Source organism: Epargyreus clarus, unplaced genomic scaffold (assembly GCF_041222505.1).
Source record: "Epargyreus clarus isolate Ecla_fem2 unplaced genomic scaffold, WU_Ecla_fem_2.2 ptg000034l, whole genome shotgun sequence".
Taxonomy (NCBI): Eukaryota; Metazoa; Arthropoda; class Insecta; order Lepidoptera; family Hesperiidae; genus Epargyreus; species Epargyreus clarus.
Genome location: NW_027332239.1, coordinates 5,401,103 through 5,427,254, shown reverse-complemented (window position 1 = coordinate 5,427,254; position 26,152 = coordinate 5,401,103). Strand labels below are relative to the sequence as shown.

Here is a 26,152-nt window from a genome sequence, read left to right as displayed (position 1 = left end):
TATCTCGAAAAGTATCATTCCTGTACTCAAGGGGCTTTCTTATAAATAATATTAGTTAATAACATAGCAATTGGATTGCACAGAAGGTATTTCAGAGAATATTCACGTCTTATATTTAATAGTTAAGTTACATATTTTATATGACTTATGTAGTATTATTTTGTCTAAATAATACTACATAAGTCAACAAATGTACATCGGACTTTAGCAAGCAAAACCGCGGTAAGAATTGACAGAATAAAAAACGTCCGACCTCCAAACAGAAGAAAGTCATCTACCGACATTTTCATGAATTACTAAAGGGTAAAGTGCCAACAACGGGGAGTTTTCACCTCTTCCCTATAGAGCAATACCAGGTTTACAGCTCGGAGACGTTTACCCAAACGACGGAGTAACCATAAAAACAACTTTGTGCTTCTAAAGCGATGAAGTTGCGCCTGTTTAAAACTTGATGAATATGTATGGCATGGGAGTGTCCCGTTTTGAGGACTTACGAACTTTAGTTGAGTTCTACAAAAATCGCATGCTATGAAGTGCTTTGGTAATATTTATAGTTCTAAGTTTAATTTCTTGCTGTCTCTTAACAACTGCATCAATCACTCATGATATGGCAACATAAGCTTCATTCACGGCCATTATTAATACCCAATCTATCCAATTTTTGCAAGCGAAATATGGAAATTTGTCAATTTCTGCTAACATAAGATTGATTAAAGTAGTCATTAACGAAACGTAATAGTGATTGAGGATAATTCTTAATGTAGTGATCAATAAGAAAGGAACCGAGGCACATTTCTCATTAGTCAATTAACAAGAACATAGTATTCACTTGTCTACGTACGAGATACTAATGAATATAAAGTAGTTTATTATTTTCATTTTGCCAAAAATCGAATTAATTTTCTCAAGCGTGCATTGTTCAACAATCGAACATGTTAACTTCTCATTCATTGGAAATTCGATTCTCGATAACAATTTTAACTTTAACGTTGGAAAGAATTCCAAGGTAATTAATAGTTGTCAATTATTAAAAAATACTTCTGAACAACTGATCTGACAAGCGTTGATTGAACCTATTGAAGTATGAGATAAATTGGAAAATAAATAAAAGCCAACGGGAACTATTATAGTAATGAGTCAATCAAACAACAAAGCTAATTCGAAGAAATATGTTCTTGTAAATGCAACGAAAAAAGGCTGAAAATTATAGATCATTGAATTAAATGTTTATCAATACTACAAACTATAAAAAAATAACAGAAATAGTGTAAGACTACATATATTAAAGTAATATTATAAAAAAAGTAATTCGAAGTGTGTAAATGAAGTCTCGGAGCGACCACTTATGGCTGGCTAGGGGATTTTTGGGATCATAAATCTTGATGAATGTCGTCCCGGAAATATCACTGTGACTGGTTAAGCTTTTCGTGGAAAAAAATATACAAATGATTTAATCCTATCCTTTTCCTATGTTTGCCTTGTAGCCATAATATAGCGTTGTTTTGTTAAAATAGACTGGCATATTCTTCTTCGTTTTATCGTCATTCAATTCAAAGGCTTCGAAGTTAATTTCAGATGGAACTTCTTCAGTCCATTGGCATTTGAAACTGCACATAGGCTCCTTCTAATCTGCGCTACTTTAGCCTGGTTTGAGTCATCTAAATCCGAGACTTCCCGCTGTCCCCTTCATATCATCATTCCATCTAGTCAGGAATCCTGTACTCCTTTTATCGAGACGTGGTCTTCATTCGAACCCTCTTACCATGGAATATATGTTCAACATGAAATTGGTTTTGATTATTCATGAGTAGTAGATACCACTTTTCTTCAGATAGGTTACATATCCAGTCCATGGGAAAGAGCACCCAATTAATAGTGGACTTAGCTCATTCGCTACTTCTATTACAGAATAACCTGATCGTAATTTGGTCAACCATCCAGTAAGCTTTAAGAGTCCGCATAATTGGATCATGCCTTCTTTTATTAAGAGTTGTTAAAATAATGAATGATTTTTCAGTAATGATTCATTAATGAGCACGGCTTTGATTAATTGTCGTTGAGTGGAGGGAATAATTTAAGTATTTCAGAGCTGTAATGTCGAAACGCGGCTGGTCGCGCGATGAATTTGTAATTTGACCGATTTTCATGCAAATTAAACTAAATACGGTTCAATGGCTACGTTATTATCACTTTACGGACTATAAGATTTATTGTTCGTTAATAAATAAAAATGCGATTGATGTTTTATTGTGAGTAATTATTGTAAAACTGTAATATACGTTAATTGGTTTGGAACCAACGTTGAGATCGTGGTTAATTATGAAAAATATGATATAATGTCTGTTGTTTTTGGGTAAACAAATTCTTAGCCACTTAGCCCACATGATTTCAATACTTCAAGTAGGTCTTCATTTAAGTTTAGCAGCATTAACTTACTAGATAATATTGTAAACAATGTTTGTCACGTTAGTATAAGGTAATCCGCAAATAAAATATAATTTTAAGTTGCCAACTATAATTCAGTAAATGCGGTTATCCAGTTAAGTTTTATTGGTTCAGGAAATACTATGAGATTTCCAATTTTTCACTCGTTTCTAAATATGATTGGTAGCGAAGATTGAAATAAGTCGACGGAATTATATTTCGCGGCGCGCTACGGACGGCGTAATCCGATTGATTCCTCCCAGTTTCCAGACTTGCTTGGAGAAATTGTGACCAGCCAATGATTTATTTTCCCGAACATCGGTTTTTATCTCAACTTCGTTAAAACTTTCCGTTTGTATTGTTGAATTTGTTTGAGCGAATTGAGATCGAAGTTGCGAGTCTATTCAGCTTTCGTTTGCCGAAGTATGTAAGTTCTAAGACTAAGGCCCATTTTTGTGCTTACTGGAGCAAAATCCAATTTCAAAAAATTTAACAGATTTTTTAGACATGCAATGACAAATTCCGAATTTTGGTAGAAAATGTTCATAAAGTTTGATTATTAATAATTGACGTAAGTTGAAACGCTTTATTAACTTGACTTACTGCTTTCTGTCCCTGTAGTTCCGGGACCAGAATAGGGCTACGGTATCCCCTGCCTGTCGTAAGAGGCGACTAAAAGGGGCTTTCGGGGTTACGGGCGGCAAGAGTGGGAGCTCGAACCGCCCGGCTAGCGACCCCGGGAAGGACGACGGTATGTGTGGTCGCATTCCGTCGTATACACGTCGTTTCCCCCTCGAAAAGAAAAAAAAAAAGGAATAAGATTTCAGAACAGAGTGACAGAAATTATTCATGTATGCACATGTTTTAAAAGTAATAAAGATTATTTCAGTGTTACATCTATTTTGCCAGAATCTAAACCTTGCTTAGGTACCTATCTATAAAAATCCATACAAAGAAACTGTTATATACTTTTTTTTTACTGAATCCGTTTGCATAATGTTTTCAAGCGACTTATATAGGATATAGGAAGAAAACCATCAATATCAATTGGATACAATTTCTTTGCTTGGTAGTATGGTGGCATTTCCAAAACTTTCATAACATCAAACATTGCGACATGATTCTGGCGACAATCGTGACTCCAGGAAAGACGATTGCTTTGCTGCTATAAATGTCAAGTTGTAATGTTAACGAGCCCTTTAATTTACAACAGGAAATTGAAAGATCTTACAAATAGATCGTTATCATTCTAAAATGTCACTATTGTTACTTCAAGTGAGTGAAAGCGATTTTTGATTTGTTCACTCTTTAGGTTATTGTTTTTCATCTGGATATTAACATTGTCAATTTTTAATGTATTTTTTTTTGCGATGTGAAGTAGTGTTGTGTTCAAGTCTAACATAAATCCTTGATTTATCCATTGTGTCATTAGCTCCATTATAGACTCAAATTACTCTTTGTACTCCTCGCTTTATATCGTTCAATATTACTACTACGAATTTTCGCGGTTTAATAATAATAATTCAACGTATGACAGGCAATCCTTAATAAGCGAAATTGCTGAAACTTTCCGTAAGGCTGAATCATTAAAAACTCTCCAATATGTTACATTGAATTTTTTTTTCAAAGACTTTTTAGTAAGAATTGCCTTTCAAGCATCGAGTTATTATAATTTATTTCACAAATCTCTCACTCCTAAATACATATCCATGTCCTTCATGTAATATTCAACCTCACGAATAATCGATATCATTACAAAACATAACTGATATTACCATCTCATTACAATGTACACGAAAGCCTAAATACACAGACATTGCGAGTATAGTACTCTTATACACATACATGTTAGGGTTGGCGATTCTTCCCGAAAAAGATCGATTCTCGAATCAATTCCAATTGAATGTGAAAAATCGATTCCCAAAAATTCGAGACCCAAAGAATCAATCCTCCAAAACGATCTATTCAATTGCGAAGCTAGCGAAAAACAGATCATCAGGACCAAACAAGCACTGAAATACGTATCTGATGGCAAAGAATGTTGAATTAACTTCGAAAAATCTATTTTCTAGGATCTTAGATCGACTCAATGAATCGATTAATGGAGATCGATTAAAATAATAAATTTTTCTGAGCCAAAAATCGATTCTTCGATTAATCGGTCTCAGATCGCCAACCCTAATACAAGTTGAATTAATAACAATTCTCGGCTATCCTAGGCCGATGTTCGGAGATTAGTGTCTGTTATCGATGCACATACTAAACATTAGATGTAGGTGAGAGATTAGCTACGACATGAATGATATATGCAATGACTTCGTATTCATATTTAGTGCCAAGTGCACTGTTAATACGTGACAAGATGTATTGAATCCGGTATTTAGATTATTTGAAACCAGTTAAGTAATACGAATTTCTTGTTGAAAATCGTGTGAAATAAACTATTTTTACAATCTTCGGTTTTAGAAATACCTTCACACGCGGTACAAAAACCTTGGGTATTTGGTTTCCTTAACAACAGAGTGTAGAAAATATCACTTGTAAATAAGTCAACTTTAAAGAGTATGTTCGAAACGTAATTTAAAACAATCTAAACGATTTCAAGGAACAATTCTTGTAATGATACATTGTTTTACCAATTATTTTTATGCACCATACGTTGCATACGGTCTTATACGAAAAAGGTTCGATGGGCTATTGTTTTTGTGTTATTGCCCTTTTTCGAACCTATATAGGGTATTGGTAACAAAAAATGACAGGTGGTTTAACGTCGCTTGCATACTAATTATGTTTTACAAAGGTGGTCTTGTATTTAAATTATTTGTTAGGTGGTCCCCATTGATTTAAGCGTTCAGTGTCATCACTTCAGACCAAAAAAAAAGACGGCGCCTCGTGGGACATTATAGTACGCCTTTCAATTGTATGAGTGACTGTAAACGTCACTGACTGACAGTGACTGCAACCTGGGTGGGTTGCACCATAGGCCCGTTTAAAGTTTGCGTTAACATTAACCATAACAATAATTTTGATTACAGCGATTCAATATAATACTTCAATGTTGCACCAAGTTGACAAAAACGATAACTTTAAGCGACTGAAATCGACCGGTTAAGGTTGTGTTAGTTATAACATGATGATAATTGTAACTAAAATTATGCAATCTATGAATTTCTTAACCGTAGATAGGATTTTGTTAATATTAAAATTACATGGTGCAACCCACCCTTTTCTTGGACGACCTTTGACCGTCCGCAATGGTCGTCGACATAAACTTTCACTGTCGCTCGTGTGTTACCTCCCTTAGTTTGTAATATATATTTTTGCCTTATAACATTTTTCTTTTATCTCAAATTTTTCAATATATAGAAAGCACAATACGTTTGAAAGTAGCAACCACAGACAGGTCTGTGGTACGTACATACCTACCAATATTGAACTGCAAGACAAAGCACGTTCTGAACATATTGTTGTATACAATACAACTTATGCTTATAAGCCATTTAACTAGTAAGTTGCAGAATAATTTGAACAGAATTGTATGGTTTAGGTTATTTTGTTAACAGAGATATGATTTAAGTTTTGTGTATATTTGCGGTTCTAATACGCAGTTATTATTTTTAGCCCAGATCATAGACATATTTTATTTCTGTAGCACAGATACATTTTTATAGATATGTGTATTTTTTAAGAAGAAGTACTATTCTTTCGATATAAACGGTCTTATTCATAAAAAGTTATAGCACACTTATAACGTTGCTATAGTACGATTGTCAAAAAGTGTTATTCATAAACGCATTTTAGGCACTAAACCGTTCTATAAGCCTTCTATAACTTATAGAGGCCAGAACCCTACTATAACAGTGCTATAAGCCAAAGATGGCTGACTCTCAACAGCTGATTCGTGATTACTAACCTAATTTGACAATACGTTTTTAATAAATTATGTCAATGTCCATTTTGTATACAAACTTGAAGTAATTTATTTTAATATCCGATAAATAACATTATTATATCACTATTTTAAATTACAATGCAAATTTTACAAAGCTTAGATTATTAAAAATCTAGAAAACCGTCCACTTCGAAGAACATTGCACCAAAGAGTGATCTGTTTTCATTAGACTATAGGAAGCGTTATCGCTTTAATAAATCGACAGTAAATTTTATAATTGATCTCGTACGTAATGATCGTAAATTAGATCGCAGAGGTCCTGGTACACCTTCTGAAATACAAGGTTTACTGCCATAAGATATTGCGAATGTTTACAAAACGAAACTTAATTGAATTTAACTTTATATAATTATATCAATATTACATAAAACATTAATGTCCAACCAATTTTCACTCCTTTATCTTTTAACAACTTTTGCTTCACATCCCATTTTAACAAATAAAATATTTTTAAATTCGCGGTATTTACAAATACAATGACACCGACATGTAATTTGGTTTTATCGACAACCCATTGATAAGAATGTCAAAACAGAATATTTTTTAGTACGAAATAATGTCATTTAATGATGTTTATCTATGGATATTCGCCAATTTGTTCGCCGAACTTCACTATAATGGCAACATTTTCATTTATACTTGACTTTAGCGACACATTAGTTATAGAAGGTTTATGGAACGTTTATGAATAAGCAATTTTATAGAACGTTTTATAAGCTTATTGAACACTTTAACTAATGAGTGCTTAAAACCTTCTATAAGCATTTTTTATGAATAAGACCGAAAATATATATACGGTCGAATTGAGAAACCTCCTCCTTTTTTGAAGCGGGTTAAAAAAGCTGCTAGCTATTAATATAAACCAGTAAGCGGAAAAAAATCTATTTGTGCCTGTGTGTTTGGTGTCAAAGTAAATGAACACACTGAACTGAATACTGTTGTGTAATATCCGCAACACATCCAGAAAAGTTCATATGGTTGTCTGTTTGACCGCATCGAACCCGTAACCCACTGTCTCACCAGGACAATTACTACTGGGTGAAAACATCAGTCAAGTCATCATCTACAAACTTTCATCTCCCATATTCCTACAAACTGCTACATATTTATTTAAATGTTATCTACCTAGCCTCTATACAAAGTAGCAAGAATAGATAAGGAAAGAATAGGATATTTATTTCAAACATATCACTCTCGTAATTACGGAACCACCAGGTTTATCTTTCGTTACCAGGTGACAGCTAATTGAAGCATGGTGACAAATTGACGGGAGACATATTGTTATCTCCTATCCCACAGCCAGTATAACTAGAACTATAGCGAGCATGGAATAATCCCCGTCACATACACATTTCAAAGCACAAAAAGGGTAGTGGGGATCAACTTACGCTGGCACAACTCGAACTCCGTAATAACGTTATGTTGTCTTTGTAAATGGTGACGCGATGAAATTCTAACTAATTTTCGATTGTCGTTGTTGTTGGAACGCAACATTCCTTTGTTGTTCAAGTGGAGCGTTTTCTGAGGAAGTGTGTCTATTATAATTATTATTCATTCTGTTGTTCTCGAAATCTAAGTTTGAAATTAGAATACCTATTTTAGTATGCTCAATTTAATTAACCTTATTTATATGAGATGTACAGAGGTCGTGATATATCAGATTTTGCCGAACAATGTGAATTATACCTGTCGTATTATTAATTTATGCTCATATAAGTAATTGAAGTCGCAAATTTTAATGAACATGCAGCGCGTCTGATATTAAATGGCAGTAGCTTATGAGTTATGACATATGGATATCTTATTATGTAACGGGTACTCACAATATGCGTTTTTTATTGCCGATATTTCGACCCAGTTGCATGGATCGTGGTCACGGCGAAACTGAGGTGGAGGGGAGAAACCGTTGACAAGTACTAGTGGTAGATTAATCTATCTACCCTACGTCTACTTCGTTTTTCTTTTCTAGGTTTCATATCACGACACACAACACTAAGAATATCCTTACGCTCCGTACTTTGCACTATTTGTGACTAAGCATGAACTAACCACTGGATTCGACGTTTGGGCTAACTTATAACCATCTTCTATGTTGAAGTTCCTAGGATGTTTCTTGATCTCTATTGCTTCTCTTACTAAACGAGGAAAGTAATGACGCTCAGTGGAGATCACCTGAGGTTTGTGTAATTCAATCCAGTGGCATATCGGCATTAAAAAACGCATATCGAGAGTACCCGTTACATAATAAAACGTCTCAATTCCGCGATAATTTTAGTCTAAAATCAAATATACATCTCATTCTTTACCACGCATTGCTTCCCGAATGTATGAAGTGTCGTTGTAAATAGTATTGTGGGACTAACATAGACTATATTTATAAGAAAACTGGGTTTTGTTTCTTTTTTTCATGTAATAAGTGTAACACCAATCAAACCTAAAATTTTATATTAAAGAGGAACAGTTATATACGAAGTCAATCACAAATGCTTGCGAAAACCTCCGAGCAACAGAGCTGTTATAACATTTAGATTCTCCTTTATGAAGATCTATTCTCTTATATGAAAATTGCTTTGTTTATCAAAATCGTTTTAATTAATCAACAAAATATTACCTCGACAACTGTTTTGATTTTTGAATGTATCTTATCATGATTTATATTCCAAAATAATTTTCTTTAAAATTATTCAACAACAGCAACAATTTGTTATGTTAATTGTGACAGTTATGTGGTTTATTTCTCCACTCTGGTGATAGATGGCGTTGTATACATTCAACAAACTTTTTATTATGTTTCGACCGTTTATGTTATGTTGTTAGTCTCTTTATGACTAAAGTAAATAACGAGTTTTCCCGAGCCCTCAGAAAGTATTTTTATTACGTTACCCTCGTCACAAAGATCGTAACTAATACAAAATAGACTTCCAAAAGTTTACTTACGTTTTCTCTGTAATCGGGTATTGATCGTTCTTCAGGTTCCGCACCCAGAATTGAACCCTATTATTTGGCCTCCGTAGTCTGTCTGTCTGTGACTATCCTTTATATAATAATAGAAGTAAGGTAAACCCCACTAACACCCATTACTAATAATAAAACGAAGGAATTGTCGAATGTCGATATTTGGTAGGTAAATCATGGATAGACTGATTATGGGATTGTCCAGTCCATTGAGATCAGTATCCATATAAAGAAATAATGTAATACTTCAGTCCTGGTCCTACTGGAGCCAGATTTGGTCTAAAGTAGACAATAGATGTAACTAAAGCTCCGGAGAACAATTTTGGAAAGCCGCATATTAATTTCCCTGTCTTTAATTAAAAAAAAAAAAACCTGCCAACAACAATTATACTACATCTATGGCCAATAATTATACCCAAAACCTGCATCATATAGCGCCACAGACCTGTATTTGTACCCGAAGGTCTGTGTATAACGCTATATATTTGACAGTGTCATATCCAACGGGTTTAATTTTAAAATCACGGATAGAATCTTTGACATTATTAAGCACCTACCTACCGATATATAGACGCACGTACTCAAGTCCCGTCTGCGCGAAGCAAGTCGCAAGAATAATTTGTCCGGTATTAAACAATAACAAGAATTTGGCCCAAATCCAACCAGTTGCATAATCACTTAGACAATATGAAAAGATCTTGACACAAATCTGACTCAGTCACTTAGCAGCCACTTAGCCATCAAAATTCCGTACTAACTAGCGTGATTGTCAGCTGCGTCGCTGCGGCTTATGTGTGCGTCATGCGATTGCGTCTAGCAAAACTTTCTATGTGAGGGTTCCTCAAATTGTGAGGGTATATTTTTTTTATCTTACAACAGGCATGCCTTTGGCTGCAATCTTACCGGATGTTAAGTAAAATGCAGCCTTGATGAAGTAGCCTATTCACTCTTGACTTGAACAATCCCAGATTTTATCGGGATTCAACGAAGGAGGAAGTGAGTTCCATTTTTTGGCGGTTCGCATAAGCAATGAATTGCTAAAACGTTTATTCCAAGAGGAATATTATCCGAACAGTTTCGAAGTACACCCTTTTTCCATGTTATAAAGTTCGGTCAAATGGTCCTCTTAAAATGGAACATATACTCAGAATGGGAAACAATGATGACGTATGATAGGGCAAAATGTGTCGTGGTTTAGAGTCTGGGTTTAATTACAGATGTCCATGGGCGGCCCCAACCACTTACCATCAGGTGCACTCCAAACTCGTCTGCTACTCCTATAAATAAAACCTTCCAAATATTTCTTTAAACATTAACGCAAGAGACGCATGACGCAGTCAGCCGCAATCTCTCGCATCAATACTGCATAAGATGGCTCGCGTAGATACCGTTCAACTGTCCCAACAAATCAACTAATCGCGTTTGCTCCATTGAACCAACTTTAACCTACTGTTCTGAATACTTGCGTCACGGTAATTGTTTCTATTGATAAGACTGATTGAACACTCTTTATATAGTGAACAATATATATTTAAATTTTTGATTTTAAAAGTATTTGTTATTCATGATTTCATACAATGATTTCCTAATGAATGTTATGGTATACGAGTGGATGTTAACGGATGCCATAGATTCAGAAGATTCACAAACACACAAAAGCCAGATTCAAATAGAAATCTAAACACACAATTTATATTTACGAGGTCGATAATAAATGCGGGAATCTGTAGACCGATATTGATCGCTAAAAATCGTCAGTGATTGAAATATACTTTTTTATAAAATTTCATACATAACTAGTACATGATATTGCATAAGTATCGCATCATTAAATAAAGCTTTTGTGAATGATTTCAGATTTTATTTTAATACAGTTCGCTACAGATGTGTATGTGCGGTAGTGACGACTCAGGTGTCCACCAATCAGGTGGATTGCACGCTTATTGGCAACATAAATAATATAAAAAAAACGCTTAATGAAATCATTTCACCATCGTTTAATCAAAAACTCTTTATACAGCTGTTAGAAGGCAAAATATATATTAAGTATAGTTCTAACGCTAATGTATTGAATAATGAGTTGCTTTTAATTATATTAGTTTCTGAGTCCGAGTACTAAGAAATTGAAATAAGAGCTTCATTGCAAATGGAAACATAATTGGTGGCTTAACTCATTGAATAAACGAGTCTGTTAACTTGGCGAATTGCGTTGAAATCCTCTGTCAGCAACAATCTTCAGTTCTTAATAATTGGCAAAACGAGAAGCTGAGATCTTTATCGATGTTAAGGGGCTTGTACACTTACGCAAATATTCTCTTTTTTTTAGTAAAGATTCATTTACGCCTAAAGGCAAACGTCTGTTAGTGATTCAATCTTTATACATTTTTGCCTACAAGAAGTTCGAAATTAGGCAATCAAAAATTGTCAAATTTTGACGTTTTGACAAAAAATGGCAAAGATTGATTATTTACGAGTATTAATAACGGGAGATAGCGGAAAATGTCTCGTGGCAAACAAGAAGGTATTCCTCCCTTCCTGAAGGTATAGGCCTTTTTTTTTTTCGTGGGGAAACCCTTCATGGGTTCCTCTCAGCTGCGGGGGCAGTGGAGACTCTTGCCGGACTCTTACCGGCTAAAACCCCACGGTGTTCCTCTGAACGCTTTTTGTCGGGACCACGGGTACGCTAATAGCACTCGTCCGCGGTCAAGGTATAGGCCTGTGGAATGTGTATTGACGTGTTTACGCGTAACGCAGCAGCGCAAAAAGGGAGCTTGCCTGAATTACATATTTTATATAGAAATATATATTTTTGTTTATCATGTGTCTGACAATTTCAATGCCTGTGTAATCGGGGATTACTTGGTCTTAGTCATACTTATTGTGCTACTCTATTATACCGTTTTTGTTGCTGAAAGCATATAACTCTATTTAAGTATATTATAAACAATATTGAATACGCGGAATTATTTGACGACGATAAAAATGGCACTTCAATTTTTAATAACCGCATTTTAAATAAAATACAAACATAATAATTATAACACGAACGATCGGACAATGGGTAAGGTCCTTAACAAAGTGCAGTGTATAACGCTCGGCTAAATAAATTGCAGCTGTTCAGACTGCAGCTGATTAGCTCCGACACATTTAGATTTACAAATAGGGATAAAGGGATTCACCCCATTCGTCCGTGAATAACCGGTTTTGATTTTCCGAAGAAACTTCACAACTTCTTACTTGGATATCTAACATGTATGAAATTGTTTTATATTTATCCTCTAAGGGGGTTTTATCTCGTTGTTACTTTATCGTTACTGTTTTTGCTCTAATTCTACTACAACAATATTACAACTACACGTAAGTTTGTCAAAGGAAATTTTTGAATATCTGTAACAATTAGGTAGGTATGTGCAGTTTTAGTTTAGGTTTAGTAGTAGACTTTGCACGTACCACGGCACAAGTATTCTTTATCTAATAATAACAGCGTTAAGCGCTGGTTTTTTCCAATTTTAAATGTGTAGTAAGCGAGACATAGTTATCCGAGGTGTACTAACTTAGTCCTTAAAGGTAGCAACGCTTCTATGGCCACACATAGGATCCGTATCTTACCGTATCTGGGGTGCATTATTGATATGCCAATGTGCGGCAATAGCCAGTAACCAAAAGATAGATTTCATGTCCATTTTTATCTAGGTATTTAATATTTATATTATGAAAAAACGAAAAAATCTTTTCAGAACTTTTCACTTTATTATTCTGATAAATCAGGGTAGACTCCGGAGCTCACGAATCGAGTTTTATTTGTCATGCTATATAAAGTAATTTAATAGCCAATCGTTCCCCAAAATAGACACTTGAGAGATGCCGGATTCGAATTCGAATTCCAATCCCTTAATTCGTAAATCAGTTGGCATGTGACATTTATTTATTTGACTTTTAATTTGTTTAAGGAAGTCTTGCTTTGATCGATGTGGTTAATAATATTATTGTCTTACTTATTGCGTTATTTATAGCCAAGTTAGTACTGATCAATCGTAGCCTATTTATGGCTGGCATCGTTCTTAATTTCAGAATTATTACAACAGATAACATTGTCCTGAGTCCTGAGTCCGGACTGAGTTGGACGCCTCAGATAAGTACGACTCCCTTACCACACCGAAACACAGTAGCACTTACCACAGAAATAGGGTAACTTCCGTAAACTATTCCCTATGTTTTATTCAACCTTAAACAAAACCCTAAACAGCAAATATGAATAAATCACTCCATAGTCGTATATCAATTAAAATATGTCATTCTGACACAAACAGTAAAATTTATTCATTTCTGTATATTTAGCTAAAATTTTGACGTGAATATATCGGCTGCGTCTAGAATACGCCTAATTAGCGGCAGCAATATTAAACTAGGTACTATATGGTCAGTTATTTATATGAGAGTTATTTCTTAGGCGGAGACTCCAATTTTTATTTGTCCCGACATCAAAGGAGCTAATAGCCAATCCTGTCCTTAAATAGGGCGCACGTGGAGGCAATAATTAGTAGCAACATTCTGTGAGATTGTCGTGGTTTATTTCTTAATTCTGAGTTTGTCTTTATTAATTAATGTATGTATTTTTGCAGAAAGCGTAACTTAACAACACTTTGATATATCAATGGACGCTTTCTTACATGTGGTTTGTATGAACCATTAAGGTAATTATAACAGTTGACCATTATTTTTCAAACAGAATGGTAATACGGAATAACTACAGATAAAGCACTATCTTAAGATAATTAAAGAAATAAAATATAGTAACTCAACGCCAAAAATGAGATACTATAAGTATATGAAACAATTACAGAGCAATAAAAAATAACAATGTTAAAACGCGAATGTATTTTTCGGTATTATTGAATAATTCCAAAAGAAAAAATTAAAATTTTTGTAAGTCACAGAAAATATTTTTATGATAATTCAATAACTATTTAAATGTCTTAAATATATAAATACAATACAATTGTTACTGTGGATATTGTAAGTCTTAAAACATTTTGTCCTTCAGTCAGAACACAATCAATCTACCATGTTAATCCTCAGCCCTTCACATTGTATCGCACGAACAAATGCCCTTGTCAGCCGTAATAAATACATTCCAGAAATAAAACGGAATAAATCACCACATTCCAGACTTAATCACACTTCCTCCTGTTTAGTATGAATGATACTCGAAAAAGTAGCGAGTTAATTCGCGTGGAAAAGGTTCCGTATATGTTTAACACTGTAACTTAAACACATGGCCTACGAGTGTTCTACGATATGTAATATATGGGAAAATATGTTTACCAAATATAAATGTCAGTTTGTTCATTCATTATTCAACTATTTATTAACTAGTTCCAGAGATAAGGGTGGAGGGAATGGTCAACTATATTTTTTCTTGAATAACTTTAAAACTACATATTAAACATATTTAGTCCAATAACTTCGGAACAAATTGGCTTTAACAGACGAACGGACATATGCACGAGGCAATTTCCCGCGGCTAGGGGCCTCCAAAACCCCAACCGCTCCCATGAGTTGGAGGAAAGTCGCACCCGCGACCGTCCCACCAACCCCGGCCCCTAAGGCCACTCCCACTCCCCGTCCCACCCAAGACGCATCGGTAAGGGAACATATCATGTTCCTTAAGGACTGCGTTAAGGGCGTGAACCTCGACGAGATCATACTCGTCTCGCAAAAGATGCGTAACGCCAGCCAGGCGGAGCGCATCGCAATCTACTCTGAACACTTAGCGTTGTTCAAGTCCATTCAATGAGTAACGTTCATACTCAACCCCTTCATCCCGGTCGTCAAAAACCTAAAGGCGTCTCGCTTATCTCCTTCAATGCACGAGGTCTTAAGCCTTGCATTCCCGAACTCAAAGAGTTCGTCCGCAACAGGGATATCGACCTTTTGCTTGTTCAGGAAACTTTCCTCAAGCCCTCCCTTAAAGGCGTAAGTCTTCCCTCTTACGCGCTTGTACGTAATGACAGAGCCGACGACCGTCGTGGCGGAGGCACTGCCATCTACTACAAGAGATCCTTCCATTGCACCCCTCTGGAAACACCCAAGCTCACCAATATGGAAGCCACCATATGCAAATTAGGCATGACAGGACACCCGTCCCTGATCATAGCCTCAATTTACCTCCCCGCCAATAAAGCCCCTCTCCAAAGCGACTTGGAGGCCCTCCTCTCGCTCGGAGACTCTGTCGTACTATTTGGAGATTTCAATTGCAAACATACCGTTTGGAACAGTCGTCTGACTAACACCAACGGTAAGAAACTCTTAACCATTTCCCGCGCACTGGACTTTGATATCTTCTCTCCAACAGCGCCGACCCACTACCCCGATCGGGAAGACCAAGAACCCGACGTGCTGGATTTCGCCCTCCTTAAAGGCGTCGCGCTCAATACAAGAGCGATCGAAACACTGGACGATCTGGGCTCAGACCATCGTCCAGTCTCTCTACAGTTAGGTCCCTATGATCCAACTCCCCATACCTCCTCGAAAACCTTCACTAATTGGGAAGGGTACGAGAAATCTCTCACCTCGGCCATAGAGGCCCCCGATTCACCGTATACTATTCCCCCAGACTACCTTGTTAGCTCGGAGAAAATAGACAGTACGGTGAACTCACTCACCCAGCTAGTTCAGACTTCGCTTCATGACAACGCGAAGGTGGTAGAGGTCCCGAACCGAAAACTACCTCGCGAGGTCAGGAAGCTAATCCAAACTAAAAACGCAGCCCTCAGATGGGCCGCCAAGTATCCCACCCCTGTCCTTAGGAGGCGCGCTAACGCCCTCCAAAGGAAAGTCAGATCCCGGCTAGCCGAAATGAGGGACTCCAACTGGAACTCTCTCATGGAGGATATCCAACCTTCTCATAAGGCATTCTACAAAGTCGCTAGACGATTTCGTACCGAAGCCTTCTCAAGCACTCCCCCTCTCACGCGTCCCGACGGCAGCATAGCCTTCGAAGACGCTGAGAAGGCCGAATGCTTCGCAGATAGCATCGCTGCGCAGTGCTCCCCCAGCACTCAACCGTGCGACCCTATCCACATTCACAAGGTGGAGGAGGAGGTCCTTAAAAAGATCTCTCTCCCTGTCACCTCTGCTCCCATTAAAATCACTACAGACGAGGTCCGGACCGTCATCCGCGGTTTGAAACCTCGTAAAGCCCCAGGTCCGGATGGTATCTCCAACCTGGCGCTCAAACACTTCCCCGAGCAGGCACTGACCCTTCTGGTCATTATCTTCAATGCCTGCCTCGATCTCAGCTTCTTTCCAACAGCCTGGAAGACAGCAACAGTTATCGGTATTCCCAAGCCTGGGAAACCGAAACATATTCCCTCCAACCACCGCCCCATTAGCCTCCTCAATGCAATGGGCAAGGTTTTCGAACGGGTGATCCTCGTTCACATAAGAGGGCACCTCTTCCCAATAGATGCTCCCCCACTCATCATTCCTCACCAATTTGGCTTTCGCCTCCAGCACTCGTGCCCCCAACAAGTCCACCGCATTGTCGAGTACATCACAAGCGGGTTTTATCCAAGACGTAACAAGACACTAGCAGTCTTCTTCGACGTCGCCAAGGCTTTTGACAAAGTCTGGCATGGAGGACTGGTATACAAGCTATACCATTCTGGTCTTCCTGATCGCCTAGTCCGCATCGTGGCTTCCTACCTTCAGGACAGAACCTTCCGCTACAGACACGAAGGTATCCTCTCTCCCCCACGCCCCGTAACAGCCGGAGTCCCTCAAGGCTCAGTGCTCGCTCCTACATTATTCATATCGTACTCCAACGATATTCCTATCCCCAAAAATGGGGTGCAGCTCTCACTCTTCGCCGATGACACCGCCCTTTACATCCAAGGGCAAAAGGAGTCATCTGTCCTCGCCAAACTCCAACGCTCGGTCAACGAGTTAGGAGATTGGTTTAGGAAATGGCGCATCGAAGTCAATGCGGAGAAAAGCTCCGCAATGCGCTTCGACCACAAACGCAGGCGCTTAAACAACCTGCCCTCCGTCAAATTACTTGGGGCCCCCATTCCATGGAGGCCCACAGTAAAATACCTAGGAGTTACCCTTGACCCGGGCCTCACCTTTAGACCCCACGTCTCTAAGGTCACCCATACCGCCCGCTCTTACATGAGCCGCCTCAACGCCATGATTGGCAGACACAGCAAGTTGTCAGCCAGGAATAAGCGAACGCTGTATAAGGTTTGCATTCGACCGGTGTTAACATACGCCTCTCCAGTCTTCGCTCACGCGAATCCCACCATCCTAGACAAACTCCAGGTCATACAAAATCTCTTTTGTCGTCGGGCACTTAATGCCCCCTGGTATGTCAGAAACGCTGACCTCCACCGCGACCTGGAGCTCGCTCCAATACAACAAGTCCTCAGACAATTCTCTGAAGCGTTCTTCGACCGCTCAGAAAACCATTCCAACCCCTTAATCAAGGGTGCAGCGGACTATGCTGCCCCTCTTCCTACCCGTTACAATTGCCGTCGGCCAAGAAATATCTTGACCGACGCTCCTAATAAACTCTCCACCGATGTGGAGAATCTTCTGGCCGCCCACAGGGGCGTACAACTCTCCATAGAGAATCGTCTTCCCGACGATTCTAATCTTATTCATGATACGTTGACACCTTCAGTGTCATCTATCCAGCGGTAGCTCTCTAGGGAGCGCCGCTAGCACCTCTCGCTCCGCAAACGAGAGGTCGCTATCCGATGTCGGCTGTACGGTCCCCTTGGACGAATGCCTTAAAGGAGTTTTTAGTGGGATGGTCCTCCCTTCAGGAGGACCTTTCAGTCAGCCCCACACGACGCAGGCACCGGCCGTCGCGGCCTGTAAGTGCTTGGACGCATTTTTTGCTCCTCCCTCTCCGTAGAGGGTCAGCCCTTTTCCACCTACATCTGGGCGCCAAAAAAAAAAAAAAAAAAAAAAAAAAAAAATGCACGAGGCAATTAAAAAGGATTTGGTATTTTTTTTGTAGGGAACCCTAAAATCCTCACTTCCCACTTCGAGGTTATTTATCACTAATACCTCAAAGACTGGATTACCGAAGTATGCAGTGTTTTGGAACTATTCGAGTGGATAGCTGGAGTTAATTAATTGTGCCAGCGCTAAAATTAAGCGGCTGAAATTATTTAGCTTATAAATTAACTCGAACAAGAAGCCGATAAAACAATTATTGTAGAGACTGTAATAACTTATGACGGATTATTTGCGCGATATTTTTTTTAGAGCGAAAATTAAGTCACTCTTATGACTTATTTAATAAATTCTTAAGTGTAATAAAAACTGAAACAATAATAGTATGAACAGTAACAAATAAAGATTAATTCACCTTATATATCGTTTAAATTAAGCAAATGAAATTATTCAGGGAACAAACTATTACGTAAATACTTTGTGATGTAACTGACTTTTTTTTTGTAATATAGGAATAGCAGACGAGCATACAGTCCATCTGATGGTAAGTGGCTACTGCCGCCCATGGACATCTGTAATTTACCCCAGACCAGATTTAGATATGACCTGAAGTTGGCCACATGCGCCGCTACCCCTGAGCACTAAGCTGGAACGCCTCGGAAAAGTCTGTCTCCCTTACCACACCCTTCAAACCGGAACACAGCAGCGCCTAACACTGCTGTTATTAGGCGGAAATAGGTGTGGCGGTGGTGTCGCCGCAGTCGAACCACAAAGGGTTCTACCACCTTCAAAATTTTTATATTTTTATTGCTTCTCCAATTTGAAATAAGTACGTTATTATAAATAATTGGTAAAGATGCATGTGAAATGTGTGCTTCACTATATCTTGCATCGAATTTTCTCTTTCATTTACGACATTGACCTTCCTTCTGTCTTTGAGTAATATTTTCCAAAATCTGTTCAATTAATTCTAAGACTTATTATTACAGACATAATATATCACATTCCAAAACTTTATGTTTTGTTATTATGCAAATTCACACATGCCGCAAATAATACTTGCTTAAATGAATAGTCACTTCAATGTTATTTAATGTTATAAATAGAGAAATTCTCATAAAATAAGATCAACCTTGCAAACCTGGTAAACCGTAAAATTTCCTTTGTAACCCGTGAAATTTCAAAGCCTTTTGATTTCGAAAGGGAATCCTTAACGCTAAATTCACCTTCAACGCATATTTCTAGGTGTTTGCAAATGGGGTATTTTTGAAGGGTTAAGAATATGAATGGATTGGCATGCGAAGGGGTCGATTTTACCCTTGTAGGTTGCGGCTTCTATATCAAATTCTTGTTACGTATCGGAGAAATATATGAATTGAGGTGACAGACCGTTAAAGTAATATTTGTGTTTAGTATACAAGTAGCAGAAGAGCGCGCAGGTTACCTGATGGTAAGTGATAAATGCCGCCCATGTTCTTTTATAATTGGATAGAACCCCAGATTGGATTTAGGTACATTGGTACTTCTGAATACTAGGTTGGGACACAGCGTGTACTACAGTGTTGTTAACTTAGCACACAGATTGGATACCCACCTAACTAAGAGAATTAAGTTGGTAAACCACGAATAAGTATGCGTTACCACCCTTCAAAGTGGAACACAGCAGCGCTTAAGACTGCTTATCAGGCAAAAATAGTTGTGACAGTGGTGCCAGAAATGGTACCTTCAATTGAGTAAAATTTGAAAAAAACTCGCTCGATGGAGCCCTTAATCGTGGTGGAAAAGTTGTTAATAAATTAATTATAACAATTAGCGTTTAACAGCTCAATTAGTTGTTAACGAACAATATCCAATTTCACGGAACTGCGTAGAGCACAATTAATCAATACCCTTCCGAAACTTTGAACCCCAACTTCAAACTAATCGACCTTTGATTCAAGATTTATCACGTCAAGTTTCAAAATCATAAACATAATCTTAAGTAACGCTTTACTGTAAGCTCAAACTTTTGTTAAATACTTCGGTTTTTGTGATAAATATGGTGCCTTGCCTGAACAGTGGTAGCCTAGTGGTTAAGAAACTCGGCCTCTCTATCGAGGGGTCCGAGGTTCAAATATCAGCTCTGATTTTTTCAAAATTATGTGCGTATTAGAAATTAATTATCACTTGCTTAAACGGTAGAGGAAAACATCGCGAGGAAACCTGCATACCTGAGAGATTTATAAAAAAAATGTCAAAGGTATGTGAAGTCTACCAATACGCATTTGGCCGGCGCGGGGAACTATGGCCTTATCCTTCTCATTCTGAGAGGAGACCCGTGCCCAGTAGTGGGCCAGTAATGAGTTGTTGATGATGAAACAAAATCTTAAGCAAAGCTTTACTGTAAGCTCAAACTTTTGTTTAAATAGTTCGGTTTTTGTAATAAATATGTTGCCTTCCCTTTTAAGGGCTTATATGGCTTAATAACACCTTTAGAATATCATGCTCTCACGGTGAAATAGAACAGTCTACGCGATGGTAAGTGGTTACTGCCCCCCATAGACATCTGTAACCAACCCCGTAGTACATGGCGAAAATTATGAATCTAGTCTATTCACGACCCGCGTAGACGTAGCGGTCACCGTACGATCTGATGCACACAGGGTTCCGGATTCAATTCCCAGCCAGGCAGGCATTTAAATGTCTAATTTAGATTATCCTTATGGGCCAGGAATTCTTTATGTTTGTATGGGTCTTCGTATGTCAAATTATCTGTGCCCTTATGATCCAGGGAACTCAAATACAAATACATACATGCAATACAATACAAAGGACAAGTGCAAATTGGTGGTCATATCTTTGTAAGTTGAATTACTGAGAATTCACAGGGATATAGATTTTCTCACGATGTTATTACGCCATTCAACAAGCGATCAATTTATTTTCAACCAGACACATAACTTCGAAAATAACTCTAAGTCGGAGTGGCTGTCATTCAAACCAAAGGGTGATAACTCAGTTAAAACTAGGAATCTCCTCATTATCCCTATAGAGGTAGGCGTTAATCACACCCGCAGCGGCAGGGCTAAGGACTAATGGAGTGTCACACACATGGGCCTATTGTTTTCAACGTAATGATGTGCATGTAGGTAATTACCTGTCGCGCACTGCGAGATTAATTACCGTGTGCATAACACCTAAATAGGCTTCGGAGCGCCGATCAGGATCCGATGGGCGCGCCGCGTAAATAGTATTCTATCGCGACTATACGAAATGTTATGAAAATGTAGTGTAGCTTTCGGTAGAGTTGCTAAAGCATGATCTCGCATGTCAATTGCTAGCTATTAAGAATTTTCATGCTATTTAGTATCATAACAATTACGTCTTTTTTACCTGACTAAGGAAGGTAATGTTTTTGATGTATTTAAAAAAAATTATAATTTATAGCCCTTCCGGACTAGATTACCTAACATATTTAAAAAGATTTATTCAAATTTAACCATTACTTACAGAGATTAGCGCGTTCAACCAAAAAACTCTGCAGCATTATTATTAGGATCGATTGTGACTATTTAAAATTATTTCAACTATTCACCCTATTATTGCAGCAAGACTGTCCATCTGTTCACTGGCATGTAAATTTTCATTCAACAATTTCTTCGATGGAAACGCATCCTTATACTAAACTGAGATGAGTAATTAATTAAACTGCTCTCTTGCTAACTACAAGCAATCAAAGGCAGCTTACAAGCTTAAGCTTGTAGCTTGTATTTTTACCACGTGTTTTTTAGCTTAGGTTGTATCTATGTATGTATGTAACGGAATCTTTTAACTCGATTTTAACCCACTTTGAACAGTCGATTTATTTAAAATTTTGAACAATTATCGAAAACCGATGACAATACACGAGTTTAATAATTTTATCCCATTTTCCTCATCAGGATCGTCAGGAATCAGGATTAAAGATTTTCCTTGTGCGATTTTAGCGTGGTTTGCAGTTTTTAAACTATAATTATTATTTAACGTAAGCAATAACATACTCGTATACCTATTGACGGCAATACACCTTTTGTTGTGACTAAGTAGTAAAAGACAGAAAAGGTTCTTAGAAATAGACAAAATAATAATAATTTCTGTGATTGATTTCTACAAACTTTTATGGTAAGTAAGTTAAAAATGAATTAATTAAAATACGGAAAGCACGGACAGTAGGGTGTCCCGTCCTTGTATGAAAAAAAAAAATTTTTGAGCTAGACTATGAGCAGAGGTGTCAAAAGTTGCGTAATTTTACGCAGATTACGGATAAAGTAAAAAAAAATACAATTGCATGTCATCTTGAGGGCTCTACCGAGCCTTGAAGTTTTAAAAAAAATCCATTTTAACAGACACCTAGAATAATAAAAAAAATCACGTTTAAGAAGTTTTTTTGTAATAAAATTAATAGAAAAAGACGATAAAACGATAAAAACAATATAGAGCTTATAATTAATGACAAATACTTGATATTGAAATTTATTTTTGTGTCCAAGATTTGGTATTTTTGCTCGATATTGTAACTTCGTCGTAGTTACACTTTATGACGCTGCTGTTACATCTTTATGTAGATTGCATGTGACAGGGAAAATATCGTATAAACAAAATCAGAGCTCTTAAGCCCGAACATGATCCTTGATAAAAATATGTTGAAGAACCGGCCATTTTTTGACCTGGCGCTCGAGACATACAATTATTTCGTTGTAATATTATCTACTAGCAGAGAACTCGATTCTTTGCCATTTTAATATCCTGCGCTTAGTACCACTTTAATTTTAACCCGTTTTTATTATTCTTCGCAATACTAAGTCCCTAATGTAGTCATTATCATCATACAATGTACTGACAAAAGTGTTGTCACAAAATTATTCCTTTCGTGCATTGAAACCTCGAGAGAACTCAGATTTTTGTGTAAAATTGAGAGTACATACAATGTAATATGGTTCTACTTCGGCTCCTAGAAAATGTACAAATAATGCACAGAAAAAAAATCTTTCGATAAAGTAATCAATAACAGAACTCAGCTTTTTCAGTAAAAATCCAAAGTTAAAAGAAGAAGTCTTTCTCTTGAGAAGAAATAAAATCGGGCGTATATTTTAACGACGTATAATATAATAAGTAGTCAATGTAAAATCTCAGTATGGCATTAGTGATGAGTTGCTATTATATTAAAAGAAGTAGCCATCTCGAGTGGGACGTTTATCCCGGTCTAGACAACAGCGTCCAGTTGATTCAAATGGATATGTTTCACTAAGATAATTTTCATCTTTATATCTTCATTAACTACATTTTTTGGCAAATCAGGCAAATTATAAGCCACCGCAGTAAAACACTATTTACTATTCGCAACGAACTATGTAATTGTTTTCAAATACATGTGTAATATTTTCTTGAACCTAATGTGTAACCATAAAAGATTTCACCGCACCTACTCTTGATTTTAACACAAAAATCTGAGTTCTATCGTCGATTCTATTGTCGAAAGAAATGTTTTTATTTGTATGCGAAGGAAACATGCTTTTCACTATGTTGTTTGATAATAGCGACTACTTTCGATTACTGGTATAGCAAAGAATAATAAAGACTAGATAAGCTTAAAGTTGCACTAAACTTAGGATATTTAAACCGCAATAAGTAAAGTTCTTTACTAGAGTTTATACCAAAATATTGTGTGGAGCTTCAGGTTATATAAACGTTGGTTCTTTAACATATTTAAAACGAGGACACGTGAAGAGAAATAAATGTATAACTGGTAGCAGAGGCCTCCTGAACTGTAAATATAGCTTCTTATAGAGATGGATTTATTATTGATAGGTATGTTGTAAAATCAAGCACAATTTCTGGGTAGAAAATACTTTTTTATTTTATGTTATTGTCATTGATTATAAACTAAATTTTGTACGGTTGATAGATGTTTGTTGCGTGTCTGTAAAAATGTAAAATTTATAAAACTTCAAAGTTAGGTAGAGCTCTCCAGATGACACGCAAATGTAGTTGGATGCCCCTATATAGTTGGTAGCTGCCGATCATCAAGTTCTCAGTATGGTTCTAACTTCTAACATAGTATAAATAGCAAATATTGTATAATAATTGCTTTTGCCACAAAGAAAACACTCGCAGGTCAAAACAAAAAACTTGTGAAAATATGAGGATTTGCTGATTAAATCCTAACAAATGCGAAGTCGCTGGTAATGGGTTGTTGTAAGCAAAACAAAACGACTTGTTTGTATTGACCCAATATAGAAAATAAAGTAATTAAATGTTTAAAATTAAGTTAAGGAACAGTAATAATGAACAGCGAAATATCACCAAAAAATGTCAATTTCGCAAAACTTTGAAGCTCGGTAGAGCCCTAAAGATGTAGTTTTATAATTTTTTTATTATTTTTTTATTAATCTACGCTTAATTACGCAACTTTTGAGGGGTCTGCTGTTAAGAAAATCGAAAAAAAATATTTACGGGACACCCTAACGGACAGCCCCTTCAATTTAACATAGGTATTTGTGTTGATTGTTTATTTACGAAATGGTAGACAGGTTACCCAATATTTGAGCTTTATGTCCCTATCGAGGTTCGACTTAATTAGTTCAATAGTCGTGACTGTTGTTCATGTAAGGTTTATTTATATTTTAGTTTCCTAAGGACGCATTCACCATTACTTAAAATACAACATTTAACAGATATCAGTTTATTAATTTAGAAATTCTCAACTGGGATCCTATCACGTGACAAAATTACCAAATATGACATGCCTATTGCGTAGTGGTTAGTGGCTACTGCCGCCCATGGGCACTTTGATTAGATTCTTACCTAAGGTTCGTAAACGTAAGGTTGGAAAGGGAGCAATATGTCTCCCTTACCACACCCTTCAAACCAGAATATAGCAGCGGCTAACACTGCTGTTATCAGGCAGAAATAGGTGTGACGGTTTTGCCGCCGGAGTCGAATCACTTTACTAACAGGTATATTTTATTGGTGACCAATCTTCCACGCATCATAATAAATGTAAATAATCCTAATATAATGTAAAAGCAGTGATAGCCTGGTGGTTAGGAAACTCGGCCTCTCAATCCAGGGGTCCGAGGTTCAAATCCCAGGCACGCACCTCTGATTTAAAATTTATGTGCGTATTAGACATTAATTATTTATCATTTTGCTTAAACGGTGAAGGAAAACATCGTGAGGAAACCTGCATAATTGAGAGATTTATAAAAAAAAAGAATCTGGAAGGTATGTGATGTCTACTAATACGCACTTGGCCAGCGCGGTGGACTATCGCCTAATCCTTCTCATTCCGAGACGAGACCCGTGCCCAGCAGTGGGACATTAATGGGTTGATGATGAATCCTAATATCTAGAGGCTCTAAAGTTTTAAACCCATATTATTATGTCCTATTTCCCCTTAGTATGTTGGATTATAATATTCGTGGCAACTCCACGCTATTCGCTTATATTCGGCTTACAATGAGCATGAGCAAACGCCGTATTTAGTTATAAGTCAGTAAGTGCTTCCATTAAGATAGAGTGGCTTGCAAAATCGTGGCAGTATATCATGTCAGTATTTCATGACTACAATTCGTGAGATTCGTTAAACATTTAAGCAATGAAATATAGGTACTTGATTTAATTTATTTTGGGTAAATAATGATTAATGTTATTGTTCCCTGTCATTAGATATCCCGTCATTAGATATCAGTATGACCCTGTAGTTTCGAGATCAGAATTGAGCCACAATATCCTCTGCCTGCTCTAATAGGCGACTAAAAGGGGGACTTACGGGGAGGCGGGCGGAGCAGCGGGGAGTGGGAGATTATACCACCCAGCCAGCGACTCCGGGAAGGACGG

At 37.1% G+C, this 26,152-nt stretch overlaps 1 protein-coding gene across 7 annotated transcripts in view; it reads right to left on the bottom strand.

Annotated features, from left to right (window-relative positions):
• The window catches only part of LOC140756002 (uncharacterized), a 283,632-nt gene that overhangs the window by 131,276 nt on the left and 126,204 nt on the right, over positions 1–26,152 (bottom strand). The window lies entirely within an intron of this gene.